Here is a 19,816-nt window from a genome sequence, read left to right on the forward strand (position 1 = left end):
TTTTTAACCCTCTAGAGCCCCCTTTACATGCTGAGTTGCACCATTCTGGCACTTAGACCATTTAAAATAATCCACTCTAATTGTAAGACTCCATTTTGCAGAGGAGGAAAGAAATGCAAAGACAAGTGAAGAAATATGCTCAAATAGGAAATATGAGTAAATAGGCTGTGGATCAGTGCAAGAGCTCGGAGCAGAATTCAGTAGCCACAGCCTGCCATCGTTATAGCCTGCAAGTGCCTCACATCTTTAAAACACTGAGAACATTGGATGTGTTCCCTGGGATGGGAATCCTCTTGGTGTATCTGAGGAGTCTTGGCTCACCAGTTAATGCTGCTGCTGCTCCCACAGTGGGAATAGCAGTATTTCACCAAACCAGAACCAGTCTTGATTGTCAGAGCATCACATTTCAGAGCAAACATGGGTCTGAGGGAAGGGTAAGTGTCAATGCTGCATTTCTCTTGAGCCATCATTTAATTTTCCTGGTTTTGAGCCAGACATCCCCTCGTCCTTGCAGTGCACTGTTAAGAGGGGGGACAAGGCCATCCAGCCTTCAGTGCCTCTGTCTCACTTTATTTCTCTAAGCTGTGAGCAGCCTGGGACTTTGTGTAAGGCCTTAATGAGGCCCAAGCAAAGGTTGACTTAAAAAATAAAAAATTCCTTTATGATCTGTGCTGCAGATGAAGCAACAAATGGATAATAAAAGGGCTGGAGACTGAAGGCAAATCCTCCCCTTAGATTAAGGGAAATTAAGTCCCTTGGGGGATATGTAATGTATGAGGCTTCATTATTCTTCTTGGGACAAGCAGTGTATGATCCCCTGGTCAGAGAGATAAAAGGATCATAAACTCAAATGGCTCCATGCAGTCCGTGTGACTCAGATGGCACCAGGGAATCCTGGAGGTAACTGGATGCAGCTCAGCCTGCCTTGTGCTGGAAAAGCAGCTCCCTTGGCACTGGAAGTCGTGTTGTGCCCATGCTCTCCTGTGTTCTCAGGGCAGGCAGGCACACACTGCATGGATGGCTTAGCTGGGGACAGGGTCTTCTGGAGGCAAGTAAAGGACCCCAGAAGAGACATATATCAGAAACAAGCCTGGGTCAGGGGGTCTGTAACCCCTCCTTCACAGTCCCAGGTACCTGCTCTTCTCCTGAGCTGCTCCAGCTCATGCCCACCTCTGCTTGCTTCCCACAGAGGCTCTCCCTGATCCCCCCATCTCACTTGCACCTACTGAATGTTATCCACTTCGTGATGTCCAAATACATCTGTTGTCCCGGCTTCCATCTTCTGAACCCTTTTGTTCATCGAATATTATTTTTTTGTCAAATTTTCAGCTGTTTTATGCTGCTCTGACAGGTCCCAATACACCCTCCTCCTCTCCTGAGCTTTGGGAGCACATGTTTAACCTGTAATCAGCATGACTCAGAATAACCACGGTGTCTGTCCCTGGAGCAAAAAGAAATAATGTGCTTTGTACTGCTGCTCCCTATTCAAAGGTAAATTGCTTTTCTCTCCTCCAAGAGCAGATGCTCTCTTCTTTTCTTTACCTCTCTCCCCGGTGCCTAACAGAGATTTAGGAGAAATCATGTTCTCTGGGGTTTTTTTATGGAGTTTGGGGATGGAGAGAAGTTGTGTTGATGGAGAACTTGATATATCTCTTATTATTGAGTTGTAGATCAAAGACAGGACACTGTGCTCTTGTGCTCATCATGGCACAGCACAGGGGGTGTTCTGTGCATCTTCTGTATTCCTGCCACACCTGTAGATTCCAGACACTTATATTTCTGTGTCTGCCCCTTTCCTCGGTGTGTGCTGACCTGTTGTACATAAATTTTCCTGAACTTTGGTGTCTATATGGGGTTTTTGTAAGTATCCTGTGTGTTTTTGTGATTTGGTCCATGCCTGTGGCCCCGTTGTCCTGGGGTATGTGTATCTGTGTACCTGCTTTTCTTGGAGGAGCAGGTTGGCTCCTGCTGAGGAGGCACCACTAAGTTAAAATACAAACTCCAGTGCCACACAGCAAACTGCTGCAGCTTGCTTTATACTTCTTGAAGTACAGGCATCACCTTTCTCCCCTGTAGTGAAGCTGGGGTTGATTACTGAGCAATAAAATGCCCTTACCTTCAAACCCATCTACTCATCATACCTGGGAATGAGTAATACCTACCAGCAAATGGGAAAGCAATTCCTGATTGCTGCTGACAGCAGAAAGCCCTGCTCAGCTCTGTGAGGCGTTGCAATTTGTGGCTTTAAACCAGGACCACCTCAATTGCTACAAGCACAAAAAATGTGTTTCATGTTGCTTTACCACTGTGGCTCTGGAGTTCTGAGAAATCCTGGGTGGATTTTCCACTCTGGGCTCAATCTGTCTCCGTCTTTTCCCTTTGTTCCTCCTTCTGCCTCTGTGAAGATGTCACCATGATGAAGCTGCTGATGGATTCCTGGGTGACTGTGGCCCGGTGCTGATGGATGGCTGCTCTTTGCTGCACGCTCCAGCTGTCTGTGCAGCTCAGTCTGCTGGACTGACAGGGCCCATAAATCACTTCTGGAAGGCAAAGTGCTCCCAGAGCTCCGGCCCCATTTGGGATGTGCTGGTGCGACACAGCCTCACACCCCCCCATTGCACGTGGACAGCGGCAGGTTGAGGGGGATGTGAATCTCAGATCTGGCTGCCAGGCTCTCATATGCCCCAATTTGGGTTGGAGGAGGCTGTGTTGGAAGGGTTGGGACCATGCTGTTTCCCCTGCTGCTGTTTCCCTGCTGTGCATGCAGTGCTTCACAGAATTGGAAAAGGAGCTGTGATCTAAAGAAATTGTAGAGGAGAATTGGGACAGCAGCTTGTGCACCATGCAGGCACCTGTGGAGCCTCCTCACAGAAGATGTGGATGGCAAGCAGGGAAAGGGAACAGTTTGGATAGTGCTGCTGCCTTTGGCTTAGTCCTCACATTGCCTTTTTCTGTGTGTGTGGAATAGAAGGAGCTGAAAGGCACAGTGAAGAAAGAGCCTTGGGGGGAAAAGGGGGAATCCTAGCAAGGCAAGCAGGTGAAGCTGCACATTTGACTATCCTGGGATTCAAGAGATCATTGACTGTGTCAGGAACTTGCCAAAGTTGTCCTTGGGAGCCTCTGCAGCAGCAGCACTTCATCCTCCTGCTGATGTGCCCACTGTGCACCACAGGGATGGCACAGACACCATCAATCCCTCCTGTAAAGCATCCAAACAGCTTCCTTGAAACTCCTGAAGTTATTGAACGGAAATTCCCTGGTTTCTTTACCTCTGGGTCTCACCAGGACAACGGCAGCCTCCCATAGCTCTTTGTGGCCTTGTGAACATCTGGAGTGGCCCCCAGCACTTGGGGGCCACCGTTTTCCACAGGGTGGCAGCAGCACGCTTCCATTTTCCATGAGGGCCATCCCACCTGGGCGCTCCTCCGGCGAGGCTCCGGCTGGGATCAAACCTGAAAAGAGAAATGTTTCTAGGAGGGAGAGAAGGAATTTGCATGAACTCGGTGCAGGCAGCGTACATCCCCAGATGAAGCATCCTGACAGCGCCGAGAGACGGCAGGCAGAGCTCCAGTGCGGGATGTTCCCACTTCTTCCCAATGCGGCGTGAACTTCCCTTCCAGATTAACCCTCCCGGTTTGTGTCCCCCCTGCACAGAAAGCCCTCAGGGTGGGAGAGAGATTGAGTTTCCCAGAGGTCGAAACCGTGAAATGACAGATGAAATTTTTATTATGATGGTTTTTATTTTCGTGTCTGGGTTTGAAACGATGGTGGAAATTCTCAACAAAAATACCTCATGAATATTCAATTACGGTGCCAGCAACACTTTGCAGTCATGGATTATTTATATACGAAATAACCAAAGCTTCATAAATAATGAAATAGCAGCAATCTCCGCTGTGTTTTATGTTCCCCATAGCCAGCACGGGGGCGGGGAGGATGTGTCTGTAGCACATTTACATGCTGTCTCAGCCCCTCGCAGGCTGGGAGGGGCGGGGAGGACGGAGCCAGCAGAACAAAGTGTGCAGGTGAAGGCACTGGAGGTGTGGACGTGCATAGGGAAATGTTTCCTTTGCTCCAGCCCTTGTGGGTGCAGCCGGTGCAGAGGATTTGTGGTGTAGCGTGAAGCACAGCTGGGTTTGAGGACAGAGGTTGAGCACGTGCAGAGGGGGTTGTGGCAAGGGGAGAAAACTTTCAGCAGGACATGTTGCTTGTGGGCAAGGAGATGAAACACTTTGGCTTGGTGTAGCTTGATAGCAGCTGTCCCCGTGGCCATAAACATATGGGATATGGCCATAAAGGACTGGTATTACTGTCAAGGCATCAAGGTTTTTAAGGAAGGGAAGCCCTCACTTCTCAGACTTTGCCCTAATTGTTCCATGCTTGGAGGTTTTAGATCATCCAAAAAGCCCTGTGTTGGCAGAGCTAATGATCCCCTCTTGGAAAGGTTTGAGTTGGCCTAAGGGGGCACATGTAAAGGACAGGGCAGTGGACTTTCCCTCTAGCCAGAGCAGCAGCCACTTGCAGGCTCCTCTCCTTTAAGCAAAGCTGTGCTTTAATTCCCGGGACAAATCTCTCACTCCCATTTCCCAGCTGAACAACAGGCATGTGCTACACAGCTGGTTATACCAGAAAGAAGCATGACTTTGGGGGATGTGTAACAGGGCTCCCCTCCTTCAGCCTAACCCCACTGTTCAGTCAATAATAAAGCAGAATGACACATTTCCTTATCACCAGACAGCAACGTGAGCACCTGATCTTTGCAGACTCCACTGCTCTCAGGAGAAAGGTTCTCCTGCCCAGATGGCTTTGCTGGGGACTTCCCAATCCCATGGGGATGAACAGGGAGAACTGAGCCCTCCATTACCCATGGTCTTCCCTCCTTTCCTGGAGACTTGTGTTGATGTCCCTGTCCCTACCACTTCCACTGGGAAGGACTACATGCCAAATCAGTGAAAGTGTCATCTGAGGGATGATTCATCACTCCAGTTTGGTGGCAGCATATTTATCCCCCCACCAGCCCACCCGGCAAGAGAAGAGAGATAAATTGCTGTCATCTCTTTTTATGGAACATATAATCAGGTGGTAACATGGAGCGTTGCCTCGGCTCAAAGTCATTCAGGATGAATTATTCATTCGCTTAAAATGTCTCACAAAGGAAGGGGGACTGTCTCCCTGACACAGCAGCTCTTCCTGGCATTGCTGCAGGTGGGCTTTGCTTGAGGAGCCCCCTTCCAAAGAGGTGTGGAGAGTTCCCCACTGGGTCCCAGGCCCTTCTGCAGCTCTCTGAAGGCTGACACAGCACTTCTGCTCCCAGGGATGAAGACAAATCTCCCTGCTCAAGGTTTGGGCACAGGCTCAAATGTTTCTCAGCATCCTCCTGAGGGCTTGTCAAGGGGGCTTGGAGTGCACCTAGGCCTTCCTGGGCTGGATCTTTGCACATGGGAGAATTTTAACTCCTCTCTAGGGTCCTCACTGAAGGATTCTCTCTTTTAGTCCCCTGGGACGATCTGTGCCATCTGTCCCCTCCTCACAGAGAACCTCCTCACGGTGAGCTCGAGAAGGCCAAGGTTCTCTGAGAGAAAAGACTGATGAAAGCTCTTCTGAAAGAGCTTCAGAAGCAACTGTCCAACCACAACTGTACCTCTGTCCTGCAGGAACAGGGAACCAGCTTTTTAGGGATTGCGTTCTTGCTGCTTCCCGCTCTGTGTATGAGGACAAGGGATAGTCTCTGATACCTTAAATTCTAATGTCCTTGTTCTGGATTCCTCAGTTGGGCAAAAACCTTGACTATTTTTCTTCCCCTAAACCATCTTCCATAGTGAAAAGTTTCTTGAAGAGGGAAAAGTTTATATAATAGTCCTGGAAGAACAAGCAGCAGCTTGGAAGTGTGTCTGGAGCTGCTGAGTCACTGGAGCGGAATTGTGCATCTCCCATGGAACAGGTTTTCTACTTGTCTTGCCAAAAATTTTACCCAAGACTCTTTCTCAGTATTTTTAGCATTTTGCTGGGAAGTATGGGGTTTTTACCCACTGGAAATTTGGTTTTAATTAAAAATTTCCTGGAGAATGTTAGTAATTGACAAAGATGGACTTTTCCGTGATTCTCCATCTGGTTATTTGGAATAATAACAACCAGAGTTTTATATTTACCAAAACAGAACTTTTCAGGGTAAAACATGGGTTTGTTTGTCTGTGTATTGAAAAATATTGATTGTGGTTCTGTGAAAAGAACTGTAAATCAGCTCTTTCATTTCCCATCTCAGCTGACAAGGAAGAGGAAAAATGCTCTTGATACAGAGAAAATTCCCCTGTACCACTTTGTCCATGTAGCCAATTTGATCATCTTTTTCCAGAGGAATAGTGTTGGGAAACAGAAGTTTCTGTATCTTTATTACTGGGGAAGGAAGAGAAAAGGATTCTCTGCATATTCCAGTGGCTTTCAGGTAGGAGGTACACATAGTACAGGTGTTTTGGGGTGGTTTGGTTGTGCTGTTCACTCTTTTGGGGAAGGGAGCCTTTTTTATTCGCTTTCCACTAATTTATCTTCACTTTAAATCAAATAAGAGGGAAAAAAAAAAATTCTCTCTGCTAAGAGCAGGGCCACGTGTCTGAGCTCCACTCAGGAGCCAGGAGAACTAGGGCAGTTTCCCCTTTGCCACACAGGTAATTCAATTTACAAGGAGTTTGTGAGGAAATGGTGAGTGAAGCATGAACTTGTTACGTCCATGGAGAAATTAGTTCTTGAAAAAACACTGCTGAAAGAAATTGGGAAGGAAAAATGAGCAAAACAAAATGAGAAAAGTTATAAACACATTAAACTGGGCTTCCCTAACTCAGTGTTTGGAGCTGTCTCTGCTACAAATTGTATTGATTAAGAAACTTATTGGAGCTACCTGCTGCTATCAATTACTTTCCACTTACTGCTTTCTTTACCTGCTGGGCAGTTGATGGTCTGACAGAACTGAAGCCCCAAATCTTCTTAACCCAGAGCTCACGAGAGCTGGAAAACAGAAGGAACTAATTTCCCCTGCTGCTGTTTCCTATTGGAAAGACAAGCAACCCACCTGGCTCCTATGGCTGGGCTTTTTCTGGTCTCTGGAACTGGGATGGGAGAAGTCTGTAGCCTGCAATTCTTGACCCTTCCTTCAGGCTCTCTGATGCTGAAGGAAATGATCAACTGCTTTTTCTGATTCTTTATATAGATCTCTCTCTCTCTCTCTAAAAGATAAAAAAATAAAGCAAAGTCTAGCTTCTCTTTTCCGAATTCAGACCTCCAGAATCAGAGCAGCCCACAGGATTTTCTTGGCTACAATCCAATAAAATGGAAATGAACAGCCTAGTTGTTGAAAAGGCTTTGAAAACCTCAGTCTAAGCCTTTAAAAGTCTATTTACTTTCTCACTGCCGTGACTCCAGGTCAGCCTGGGCTCTTGACTTCACTAACTGCCTTCAAACTACCTTGAAATTCTCATCTCTTTTATCCTATGGGATTTTTCTTTCTCTGCCTTTTTCCTCTGGCCCTCACAAATCCTTTTTTTTTTTGCCCTTCTTGCACAACCCTGGGCAGGCAGAGGTGCAGGGTGGGGGCAAGTGAGGCTGTGCCTGGTTCAGAAAGGTGGCCCTGGCAGTGCCCCACGGCCACATCACCTCAGGCTCTTGTCAGGTCCTGCCTGCTAAGCACAACTGGGCTGGATGATAGGTGCTGAAAAAACTTGATTTTATAGGAGACACTGTCCCTGTTCTCTGTTGAGAATCTGTCAGCTTTGTCTGCACAAGGCTCTTAATGTGACACCAACTGGTTTGGTCCCAGTGTTGCCAAGTGTTATGGGGAATCAGTTGAAGAACCAGTGATTTTGCTCAAACATTGACCCTTTCTATGGTATTTACTGTGAACTCAGCATTATTTCATCTTCTTTTTCCAACCCTGCAGATCCTAGAGGAGCATCATGCCACAAGCTATTTTGGTGTGTCCAAAAGTCAATGCAGCCTTTCACAGTCGCAGTGAAGAGCCTGAACAGTTGACCCAGGTGCACTTCTGAAAGTTTCCTGTTTTCTAAGCCAATTTCATGAGTTATAAAATGTTCAACTTAAATTTGAATTCAAGGGACTTAAAAAAGTTTTCCTTTAGGGGCACTGTTTTTGATTTCCTGTGTTGTGGCCGTGGTTCAATATGGTGCAACAGCACTGGAAGTTCATCCAAAGCCTTCCCCTTGCACTTTTATCTCAATATGTGGGTCTTTAGTTTTTTACTGGTCTTTTGTACCAAGGGCTCTTGTGCTGTTTTCTGCTGAAGAGACAACTGCACTCTATTTATGTGGATAAAAAGCGACTTTTTAATGTAAAAAGCTTATAATGACTATATATTGCAAAGAGAGATTATTTTACATGAAAAAAAAAAAGCCAGTCTTATTCTGGGGTGGTGGCAATTTGTTTTCACTTGTTAAAATGCAATATGAACTCGTTAATTTGATAGGGTATATAAGTGTTATCTTCCTGTTTGAAATTGTGACAAATTCACACAGTTACTGCTCAGCCTCAAATCTTTGCATCTTGAAAAGTCACTGTGGCAAAGGAGATTGGACTCAGATCTGCCCGGTCCAGAATTAATCACTCTTCACACGTGAGCTAAAGGAATTTGCTGAGGTCCTTTATGAGCAAGACAGAGGTAGGGACTGAAGCACAGATTGATATCTCTGAACCTGCCTGTCAGAGAGCAATGAAATGCTCTTGTGGAATACACTGGCACATGCACAGGGCTCCTGCCAGTTCATCTGCCTGGGGTGTGTATCTCTCAACTGCCACATTAAAATTGTAATGCCTGTAACAAGGCCTGAAATTACAGCCACGAGCTGTATCCCTTTGACCTTCTCTGTGTTCTGTTTGGATTCACTCCCTCTGCCGATGCAGTCAGGCAGCCAGAATGTAAATAAATACTCCCCACCTGGCAGGTGCAGAAAGGTTAGATTTGCATAAAGTGGACAGTGTAAATTCCTCCTGTTTGTTGTCACCTCTTCTCTCCAACTGGGAATTCCAAGGCAGAGACAAATGTCAGCTGGAAATAGCACTTTAGTGTCAGCAGTTAATCTCTTCCTGCTATTTCCCTGTAGCCACTTTGTGCTGCTCTTTACCACATGGATCAGCCAATCTCCTCTTGCGTGAACCTCTCATTACTGGGCTCTTCTGTTATTGCCTTGTTTACAGTCTATTCTTCCCTTTTATGTTTTCTGTTTGTAAATTAAATTCTTCTCAACTGGTAAATCACTCTGCTGAAATGGTTGTGTGAAACAGTTTCACTCCCTGAATGGTTCAGTGTGTCTCTACCCTGTGTTCCTGAGCCTGGGTGGGTGAAGAATCACAGAGATTCTCTTTTATGTGTTCATCATGCAGCAATCTTGCTCAGGAACTGTTGGCTCACGGGGATGTTGCTGCTGAAAAGAAAGAGAATGAGAGCCTTGTGAGTGAGGCCAGGTTTTCAGGTCTTTGATTTGGACACTCATTCAAGGACCTGCTGCTGGTGCCCCCTGTGACACGTTAGGCTGTAATGGTTGGAAACACTTCACTTGATGAGAGCTGGGACTCCCAATTCCTGCTTCCCCGTTTCCTCTGCTTTTAACTCTCTGGCTGTCAGTGCCCTTTAGGAGGCAGAGGTCTCTTTAATGCCCTTTACTCTGGTACCATCTCTCTGATATTTTTTCAAGTTTCCCTTGCTTATTCTGATTCTTCTCAGTGATCTGCTCCAGCTCTGGTTATTCTTTTTTCTCCATCTTCTTCTCTTCCCTGTTTCTCTCTCACACACACACAGAGCCATTAGCCTACAGCAGAGCCGTGTAGCAGCTCAGCTCAGCTCAACCCTCGTCCTTGTTCCTCCATTGCTTCAGTTTGTACCGAATGAAGAGACACAGAAGTGTTCTTTGATTCGCCTGACTCAGAGACAGCTGCTCTTCCCACTGCTTCCAAAGGGATTTAACCCAGCCCACAACCACCAGGTCCATGCTGCCACCTCCCTTCTGCTCTGCCCATGTGCCACAGCCATCCTGTCTTCCAACCCCCCACCTGCCCTGTGTTTTTCCCTCTGTCTGTTCTCAGTGGAGTCCCCAACTCCTTAAGAGCTGGTCTGAACCAGAATCCTCCACACCCTTGAAATAAACTTGTACAATTGTTTTGGCCCTTCCCCAAGAACAGTCTGGCCCCTTCCTGTTGGCCTGTGCTGGGGGGTGGCTTCCTGCTCTGTCTCCCCTTCTGGAATGTGTTAAAAACACTTGGTTTTAGGCGGCCTCTCCAGGGCTGCTATTGCTGCTCTCAGTGAGAGGGAGGAGATGAAAGGAATAGATCAGTAATTTGGTTCTAAATCACTTCCCCAACAAAGCTGGAGCTGAAGGTCACTTGTAATGAAGCTGTCACAGGGGTGAGGCCTCACCATCAGGGAGAAAAGGAGAAAAAGGAAAATGAGGCTGGAGATGAGTTCCTGGCAATCTTGACTCAATTTCGTTGGGATGCAGGTGTTTGGATTGGGGTGATAACAGGAAGGTCAGGAGAGAGAAACTGCTTGTCTGGAGCTTCTCTGCCACGGTAGGAAGGACTGCAGAGCCCTTTTGTGCTGCTCAGCCCTGACTGCATGGAAACCTATGAGCAGGATCCCATCCCTGAGCTCTCTGGGGGAAGGAAAGGATGAGGTGGGACCATTGTGCCCCTGCCTGCATTCCTACAAAGTGACCAGGCATAGATTCACACCCTCTGAGGAGGGTTTGCATGAAGGTTTGGAGCCCTAGTTTGGAGACCCCAAATCCCTTCCCGTATCAGAGTGTGAGTGTGCAGAAAAGGAGTCCTGACTTGCAGGAAAAGGAACAAATAGTATTTCTTAACGAAAAAAACATCATAAATTGTTGAAAATATGTCTTTTTTTACGTTTAGAATTTATGCTTTCAAACACGATTTTTTTTTTGCCAAAACCAGTAAACACGTCTTTTAAAGGTTGACATAAAATGACTCAATGTAAAACTATTGCAAGGAAACCTGTGAATTGACCCAGCTTGAATTTTTTTTAGATGGGAAGTTTAGGTTCAGGAATATTTTTTTGTGGTATTTGATTTTCCATCTGGCTTCAGGATGGAAATCACTGTTTGCCAAGTCTGACATTCTCTGGCTCCCATCTGAGGCTAGCACTGTGTCTGGCTGTGGGCTGCCTACAGCTTTGGAGTCCTGATCAAATTTGTTGCCTCTTTTCCAGAATTATTTCCCCCAGGGTTTCCCAGAAAAGCACTGCAGCAGGGAGGAGTGGGAGTGAGGAAAGGAAGAACAAACAAGGTTCCCTCCCTGACATGCAGCCTAGAGAGCTACAGAGATGTTCAAGGGATGGATCTGCCTTTATGGTGACCCTGCAGGGTGCATCACTGTAACTGTTCACTGAAACCCAGGGGAGGAGGTGTGAAATTTAGTGTGAAAATATTCCCAGTTGGTGTTCCTGGATCAAACTTCCTCCCTCCTTCTCACCCACCATCACAGATTCCTTGTGATCTCTGGAGAACCCAGACCCCCAGCCCAAAGAGAGCATTATTTTAACTTGGCACTGAGCCCCTAATTCAGGGTGATATTTATACTGGCAGTGGTGGGAAGAGGAAGAGAAATGGTGAACATGCTGGGTTTTACAATGCCTGTTTGTCATAACTGAAGTTCTTTGGGAAAAGACTTCAGGAAAGAGAAGCAAGAAGTAAATGTCTTTGTTCTCTGGGGAGAAGAATTTGTTTTGTTTTGTGAAAGATTTCCATGGCAAAGTTCAGGAGGAACTTTTTGAACTGCCAGACAGGGGAGTTTTATAATATAACCATGGGATTCAGGCAGTTTCCTCAAAAAACAGTGGTGTATCTCTTGGGTGCAGTGCCCTCTGGAGAGGGTGTGGGCCACTGATGATGAAAAGACATTGGTCACCCTTTCTGTCAGTGTTTGACAGTTGCTAAACCGTGGTGTGAGAAACTGCATGAGGAACCAGGCATGAATTAGACCTCTAAGTGTCTTTCAGGGCTTCTGGAATGAACCCTAAAAGGAAAAGTCTTGAGAGTGTTTTGTCATGGGCTTTTGGTGAGAAATGATCTCAAGTGCCCTCGCTCTGGACATCACAAAGGCAGTTCCTTGGAGAGCTTGTTATCACAACTCCTTCAACAACAGGCCACTCCCAGAGGGCTGCAGGTGGGATAATGTAATGAAGAACTGCTTGCTAGAGCTTTTCTACATCACCCCCTGCCTCTGTGTAGAGCTCTGGATGTGTGGCCTTTGTTTGGCTAATGAAGCTGTCTGGGGCTTTGAAAGGCCAAGCAGCTCCTGGTGCTCATTCCCAGGCAGCAGCCTCACAGAAATACCTGCTATTGCACAGGAAACAAAAGGGTCGCTGCAACTGGGAAAGTGAGCTTGGAGATGCAAAGTGACTTCATGGGGAAAACAGCAAAGGCAATTAGACTTGACAAAACCAGCTTTGGAAGGGAAGGTGATCTCCTTCCCCAGGCATCCTGTCTATACCCTGGTGGGTGTCCCATGTGCATGTACAGACCCAGTGGCCCTCTACATTTGCCTTGAGCACATGGCAATGTATGTGCAGTAAACACAGCTGATATACAGTGTCATGCAAGAAACATCATTCTTGATCATAATTCTACACAACACTGCCCTCATGCATAAGGTGAGGTGGACACTCATGACAGAAGTTTGGAAATGACAGAGAAGTAGTTAATAACTCCCATGCTTTGCTTGCATTTTCTGCAGTCACAAAATACGCCAAAAGTCTTGGTTTATTTGCTGGAATTTTCCATCAGCACCCCTTTGTCCCAGTGTTTGTTTTTATTTCACTTATTTATTTGCCTGTCACACCTATGACAATGCCTTTGTCAGCAATCCAAACAAAGCCTGCCAGTGCAGTGGACAAATAAATAAGCCTTCAAGATCTAACTTTGCACGTTCAGATAAACAATCTCCCCAAAGCCTACTTCTGAGTGGTGTTGCCTGGTGTTGCCCTGTGGCACAGCAGTGAAAGTGGATCTCTTCCAATATTTTTTTTTTTAAATCTGAAATTTTCCTGCAGAGTTTTTGTGTCAGAAAATCGTGTCCCTGGTTGCAGGCTCATCTCTTAGACAATGCACCTTGACGTCACATACCCTCAGCCAAGCTGCGGTCCCTCTTTTCCTGCTAGAACACATAATTGGGCTGTGGAGCAAAGAGCAATTGTGGGATCCAAACCCAACTCTCCACGGGACTCTTTACAAAGATTTTTCACAGTGGGAGCTGGCCACGTTCCCCTGAGCTGCACAGATGCTTAAAAGGGAGGCTTGAATTTCCATGGCAACAGGCTGCATTCTGCTGACTCTGGGAGTCTGTCACTCCCCGGATCTGTCTGTCACCCCTGGTGCTCTGAGTTTCAAGGCCAACAATGTGTGATGGACAAAGACTGGAGTGGGGTTGTGCTGGAGCTCAGACATCCTGGTCAAGGGAATGCCCCCCAAACACGCCGGGGGAGAGGCACTGCGGGGTTCAGAGACACCGGCGCGTCCCCGGCCCGGCTCACACATCACTGACAACAGGCTCGTGCTGGTTAGGCCATTGTCTGGTTAGCAGGAAGCTCAAAGGCATCATGTCACAGTGTGATTGCATCCTTGTCTGGCTCCTCTCATCTGAAGAGCTCAGTTTTTTATGTGTGTCAGATGATTAAGTCTCACAGTGTCTCTGTGAGGAAGAAACAGTGGGGAAACTGAGGCAGCCCTGGGCAGTAGCTACTTGTACAGAAAATGCCAGAGCCAGGGGCAGGATCAAGAGCTTCTTGTGTCCTTTGTTGCCTTTAGTTCCCCACCTCACTGTGAGGAGCTATCGCCTCTCGTGGAACTGGTAAAATATAAGGACATTCCTGGTTATTTCTTGAACCACTTCTATGAAGAAAAAGCTTTTAATGTGCACATACTCAAAATAGGAGGCAGAAATGTTATAGTAGGATAGAGGGCAGCAGATCTGGACAAATCCGGGAAGTGTGTGCTCAGGGAAAAGGGTGGGGTGGGCTGAGGAATTTTGTGTTTCTGGGTGCAGAGGAGGAGGGGAAGGTACACCAACAGCAGTGTGAGGCTGAGCATAAACCCAGAGGGGAAGGAAAGAGTCTGTCCATGGAGTTTATCCTGAGTTCAGTGCAAGCTCAAGGGCTGGCCCAAAGTTTGTTTCCTATGCCCAGCTGCAGGAATGACATGGGTTACAGCCTGAAGGGGAGTATTTCCTGAAAGGGCTGTGCATGGCTGGAGCCAGAACTGAGGGAGAGGGCAGAGAGGCTCCTGAAGAGGGTTCTGTGATGATCCTGGAGGTCTTTGCCAAGCTGAAAATGTCTTCTTTTGACATGTATATGAGGAGCCTCATATGTTGTCACAGAAGCCATTCCAGCACAGAGGCACTACCTGTGGCAGGCTGGGCTGGGAGGAGGAGCTGAGGGAAGGGATGGTGTGGTGTCCTATTCCATCCTGGGGGAACATATTGGTGTGGCTGTGCTGCAAAATGGAGGGGGCTGGCAGAGCACCAGCCTCAGCTGAGGAAGAGATATGCAATGAAGACATCACTTCTGTCTGCAAATGGGAGAAGAGTGGGACGGAGAGAGCTGCAGCCCTTGGAGAAGTGGGTTATCCTTAGTGCACTGGCAATCAGGGAGGCTGAGCAGCTGGGGGCTGGCAGGCAGCCTTTGCCTCCGCTGAGCAAGTGTGTTTATCTCTAGAGTTCTCAGCAATGTTTATGGCTGAGGAAGAGTGTAAATCTCACTGGATTCAAGTCCTTGGTGGATAATCATTCCCTCCTTCTTCTGCCCCCTCTTCCCATGCCCTCCTGCCCTGCTTATGAGACTCTGCTCACAGGCTGTAAGTGGATGCAATGCTATGCCTAATGTGGAGAGACACCTCATAATCAGGTGAGGCACAGAGGGGGAGGTGAGGCACAGGGTGGGAGGCAACTTGCCAATTCCTGCTCCTTCTCGCTGTAGTCAGTCCCTGAGCCTCCTATCACGCTCATCTGTGGGAAGCTCATTTCTTCCATTTCCCCTTAAAATGACTTGTAGCCTATAAAGCCTGGAGCAGGGCAGCTGCGTGCTCGGAATCCTAAGGTGCTGTTCCTAACAGGAGAAGGTGGTGGGATGCAGGGAGGGAGCCTGTGCCACTCTAATTCCACATCAGGACTCTGGTTTGGCTCTTGCGGCTTATGAGGCTATCAAAGCTCTCACTTAATTACAGCCTTAGCAATCAATCTTTCTTCCTGTTCATTATGCTCCCAGCCAGGGTTAGCAGTATTTTTATTCTTGAGGCCTCAGGAGAGTTTTCAGCTCTTCAGGAATCACAGCCAACCCATAGTGACTGGTGCAGGTCGTGTCTGTGGGAACTGCGTTCCTGCCCCATGGCTGGAGGAGAAGCGAGGGGCAGCAAAGCTCGGGACGCCTGGCACTGGGAGATTGGGTTCTGTTTTGCAGGATGAAGGTCCACTGAATGGTCCCTCTGCCTGGAGGGGCAGAGAGGGCCTTGCATTGCCTGGCCATGACTGGCTGAGTTGGCAGAGCCCTGCAGTGGCACTGAGTTGTTCCAAGGCATTACAGCGGGGCTGAGCGTGACATACCAAGTCATTATGGCATTATCTCTTCATTACCACAAAGTGCTCTGGGAGCCCGGGGAGGAGCACAGGGACAAAGATGGAGAGGAGGGAAGCGGCTCATTAACTGCCCAAAGGAATGAACATCTCTTTTTCTCAGGGAGAGGCTCTGTCAGCACCCAAAAAGGACAAGTGTATTAGGAACTGGGGCTTGGCTCGGGGACAGAGCAGAGCCTGTCACCTACATATGCCTCTGGCCCTGCCCCAGCTAACACACATGCAATGCACATCTTGGATGCTCCCTCAGTGCAAGGACAGTCATCTTCCCTTCCATCATTGCCTGCTTAAATTGAGAAACACGTGTTCCAAAACATGCTCTTGCATCTCCACACCTGTTCATCTGCTCTGTAGGGACTCCTTACAGCCACCTCCAACACAGTTACATCCACCAGTCCCACATGGGTTTACCCTCCTACCAGAGAGCAGGCACAGCAACTACACCCAGCCTGCTCCTCGTGGACAGGGAGTTGTGCCTCCCCCATATTCTTTGCTCTCTGCTCACACTGTTCTGTCCCTTCAGCTGTGAAATCTGCTCCTATGCATGTGCATTCACAAGTATGTTCTTGCCTTTGTCTTCCTCTCAATGACCCTTTTTCCTGGTTTCCATGAGTTCTGCTGGCATGCACTGGGGCTCCTGCAGGTTTCCCCCCAGTCATGGTTCCCTGTGAGAACCAGCCAGAGCTCTTGCAGCAAACAATGACTGGCAGAGTGGGCTGGCAGGCGAGTTTTGTGGAGTAAGACCTCATTCTTGGGGGCCAGGAAGTTTTGCAACTTGCATGTTGCTCTGGATAACAAATGTGAAACGTGGTCTCTCAGCTCACCCCCCAGCTGCTGGACTCTGTCTGCAGTGACTTTGCAGCACTCCTTATCCCTGCTGCTCTCCCTCTCCGGACATGGATCAGGGAACCATTAACTTGTTTACTCCACACAGGCCCCAGCCCCACAGACTTCTTGCTGGACAATATATCAACAAAAAGCATTTGGCAAGATTTATGGGGCTGTTGCTGCCAACTGTGGACTGTGGAAAGTAAAAAATGTCCTTTCTTAGGTAATAAAATATAAAACGGGACCCAATTTCTCTCCAGGGTAGGAATCATTATGTTTGACAATGCTGTAAAACACATGGTGCTACAGCAGGGGGGGAGAGCCAGAGCGAATGCTGCCTTTGGAAAGCTCATTCATTGCAAAGCTGGGATGTGTGAGTCACTGCAAAACAAGATAGGAAGGGTCTGGGGTGGAGACAGTCTCCCTCCAGCCTTTCTCTCCTCTGAAAGAACCGGAAATCCCTCAAAGAGCTTTGCACAGATTTTCTGAAACTGAATTTAAATTCATTCAGTTAAATTGGAGCAAGTACTCTGGGTATACACAGCAAGACTGGTTTGCTCTTTTATTAGATCAGTTTAGTTTAATTGGCTCACAGAATTATTAACCTGATGAGGGAGTTTTCACTTAGTTAAATGTACCAATTAGAAACCAGGCCTGATAGACCTGAATCCTCTCTGTGCCAGAGACTCTGGGCTTTGTACAAAGGCATTGTCTAGGGGAGAAAATAAGCACCAGGTCTCAGATGATGAATTTCCCCTTGTGTGTCTGCCTGTTTATCCTTAGTTTTGTCTATACCAATTACTGTGCTGGTCTGTGTATGTTGTGCATCTCTGGCAATGTCACTGTGGTGAAAGCCTGGCTGCAACACTGTGATTTAAGTTACACCGTGCTAGGCAAGACCTATATTTCTAAAATCCATCTGAGGCAAAGGAAAGAGGAGGTGTTATGTCAGGCAGGAATAGCAAATGAAGGAGGGATGAGAGAGATGTAGCTGTAGGGCTCAGTCGTTCCCCTGGGTGTGGATGGGAAAGAGATGTTCACACCAGAAACACAGTGCAAAGTGCATTGTCTCCTCCCCTGTGTGCTCTGCTCACAGAGTGTGTGTGCTGAGCAAAGCTGTGTCAGCCCATGGGGAGAAGCATCTTCTCCAGCTCCTTTTAGCCTTGTGTCAACATTTGTGATTCTTAAGAAAATCAGATTGCCTCAGGACTGAAAACTCTTGATGTTCAGTTCTAGGAGGGCAAAAATGAAAAGAGAGCCCTCTGAGAGGAAGAAAAAATTATCCCAGGCAAGTCTGAGATTTCTGTCCTTTTTTCTAGGCTGACTTCTGGAAATACACCCTGTTCTTGCTCTGGGAGCACTGAGCACTGGCTCTGCAATAGTAGAGGTGTCCCAACAGCCTTGTGTTTGGCTGAGCTTGATGCTGGATGGCCCTTGGTAGCAGGAAGTTGTGTTATAAAGGGGGCTGGAGAAAACAAAGGGGGTCTGCCCTTCCCACTCTGTATCTCAGGACATTCAGTGTAAATGCAAAAGGCTGTGAGATCAACTTAGGTCAAGACGGGGGGGGGGGGCCTTTTGGCTTGACTTACCTTGTACAAGTAAATGAGAGAACATTCCAATAAGTGGTTCACCACTGCACTGGTGGATGCAGATGTTTACCCAGTTTGGGGCCCTGTAATCACTGACAGCTCCCAATAGCACAGGAATCAAATTTGGAACAAATGCTATTCTGGATTAATGCCTTTGGGTAGTACTACTGCCAAGGCCAAGACTCCTTTGATCCTCAGCAGTGCACTTTATTGTTAGGTTTTTCTTTCTTCAGTGGCTCCTTCTTAGATAAATAAGTTTCTTTTATGAAATATTCTTATACTCTGTTTATCTGGTGTCAAATGCTTTGTATCCAGCTAGGGCATAATTTACACCAGTGCTGAACACACCATATAGCCTGTAGCATTTGTCCCATCATATCCTAATAAATCTCTGGAATACGGACTATATGGGCTAAATTTTCACATGGTCACAAGCTAAGGTCAGACTATTTGAAAGAGGAAAGCACTCCCTTGGTATCTCAAATGCTGAGCTATTGGGGAATTCTGATCCGTGTGGTAATAAACTGCATCTCCCTGCTACAGCCTCCCCTTGCTTCTCCCCAGCTCCCTCCTCAGTCTGCGTTTTGCAGGTCACAGACACTCTGGTAAACATGCAACAGGACCAGTCCCCACTGGCTCTAAAACACTCTGAACATTTTCACACAGCGACTGCAGCAGAATAGGTAAGTGTGTTACACTCAGGGGGTGTGAAAGAGAAAGCCAAGAACCCTTAAAAACTAAGGAAAAAGAGGTGAAGAGGCCACTCTGAGGGCAGCAGCTTCTTGTTTGGACAAAAACCACTTTTAGTGAAGGACCCTCCTTTTATTTCCCCTGGTTCTCCCAACACAGTATCTCCCTCTTCCATCAGGAACCTGCTCTGAGGTTTATTCTTTCCTATGCAAGCTTGTCATGTCTGTGTTTAATGAAGTTTAATTATCTTCTGAGATTCAATGAATAATTATAAATCTCTTCAAGATGCAATCACAAGCACTTCACGGTTCATTAACAGTGGAAAATCAATTGTAATTCACGTAATCCCTCTCTCCTGACCAGCCATATGCTTGTCCCCCTGTGCACCTTGTTGTTCCTCCCTCATTTCAACACCAGGGAATACGTTCATCTATTTTCCTTCGACACAAGGTAGGGTTTAGGGCAGGGTGAAAGAATTGTGGAATGCAGCAAGAGGGAAATGGGAGCCTAGACAAGTTAGATAAGCCTACAAGGGAACTCTGAGGGTGGTTTGCAGATGTCACAAGGTCCGGATTCCCCAGACTCTCAGTGCAGTGGCCTCCCTTTGGGCATTGCCTGTGACCTGTTACACGTCTTGTCTCCCTCTTGATCCGGTCTTCAATTTGAACTCAAGTTACAGTTCTCCCTGTTGAAAGTCTCCTGAGATCTGTGAGTCTTTGCACTATTTGAAGAGTGAGGCCTGAAAGTTTATTTTTGTTGGGACTGAAAAAGCTGGAGATGTCAACCCTGGCACAGGAAGCAGCTCAGTGCTATCTTTATCTTTCCAAATGCAGGCAGCATGTGAATCCAGCTGCACAATCATCCTGGAGTGACCTTTCTAATTGAAACTCTTTAACCTTTCTGCACAGTTATAGCTGAAAATTTTTACTGAATGCAGAAAAGACAGTTGTTTTTTAATTTTTTTATAAAGGTTAAAAGATTGAAAAATAAAAGAGAAAGTGAGACAGAGAAAGAGGGAGAGAAATTAATGCAGTTGAATTGCAGTTTCCAGCAGCCCCAGGAGAGCTCTG

At 47.1% G+C, this 19,816-nt stretch overlaps 1 protein-coding gene across 1 annotated transcript in view; it reads left to right on the forward strand.

Moving 5' to 3' along the window:
* UBIAD1 (UbiA prenyltransferase domain containing 1) overlaps positions 1-19,816 on the forward strand; it is a 92,141-nt gene that overhangs the window by 32,494 nt on the left and 39,831 nt on the right. Inside the window, exon 3 of the transcript XR_010435785.1 lies at positions 7,928-8,024. The gene's annotated coding sequence lies outside the window, so the exon portion shown is untranslated. The remainder of the gene's footprint in view (positions 1-7,927; positions 8,025-19,816) is intronic.

The sequence above is a fragment of the Pseudopipra pipra genome, chromosome 22 (genome assembly GCF_036250125.1).
Source record: "Pseudopipra pipra isolate bDixPip1 chromosome 22, bDixPip1.hap1, whole genome shotgun sequence".
In the NCBI taxonomy this organism is placed as follows: domain Eukaryota; kingdom Metazoa; phylum Chordata; class Aves; order Passeriformes; family Pipridae; genus Pseudopipra; species Pseudopipra pipra.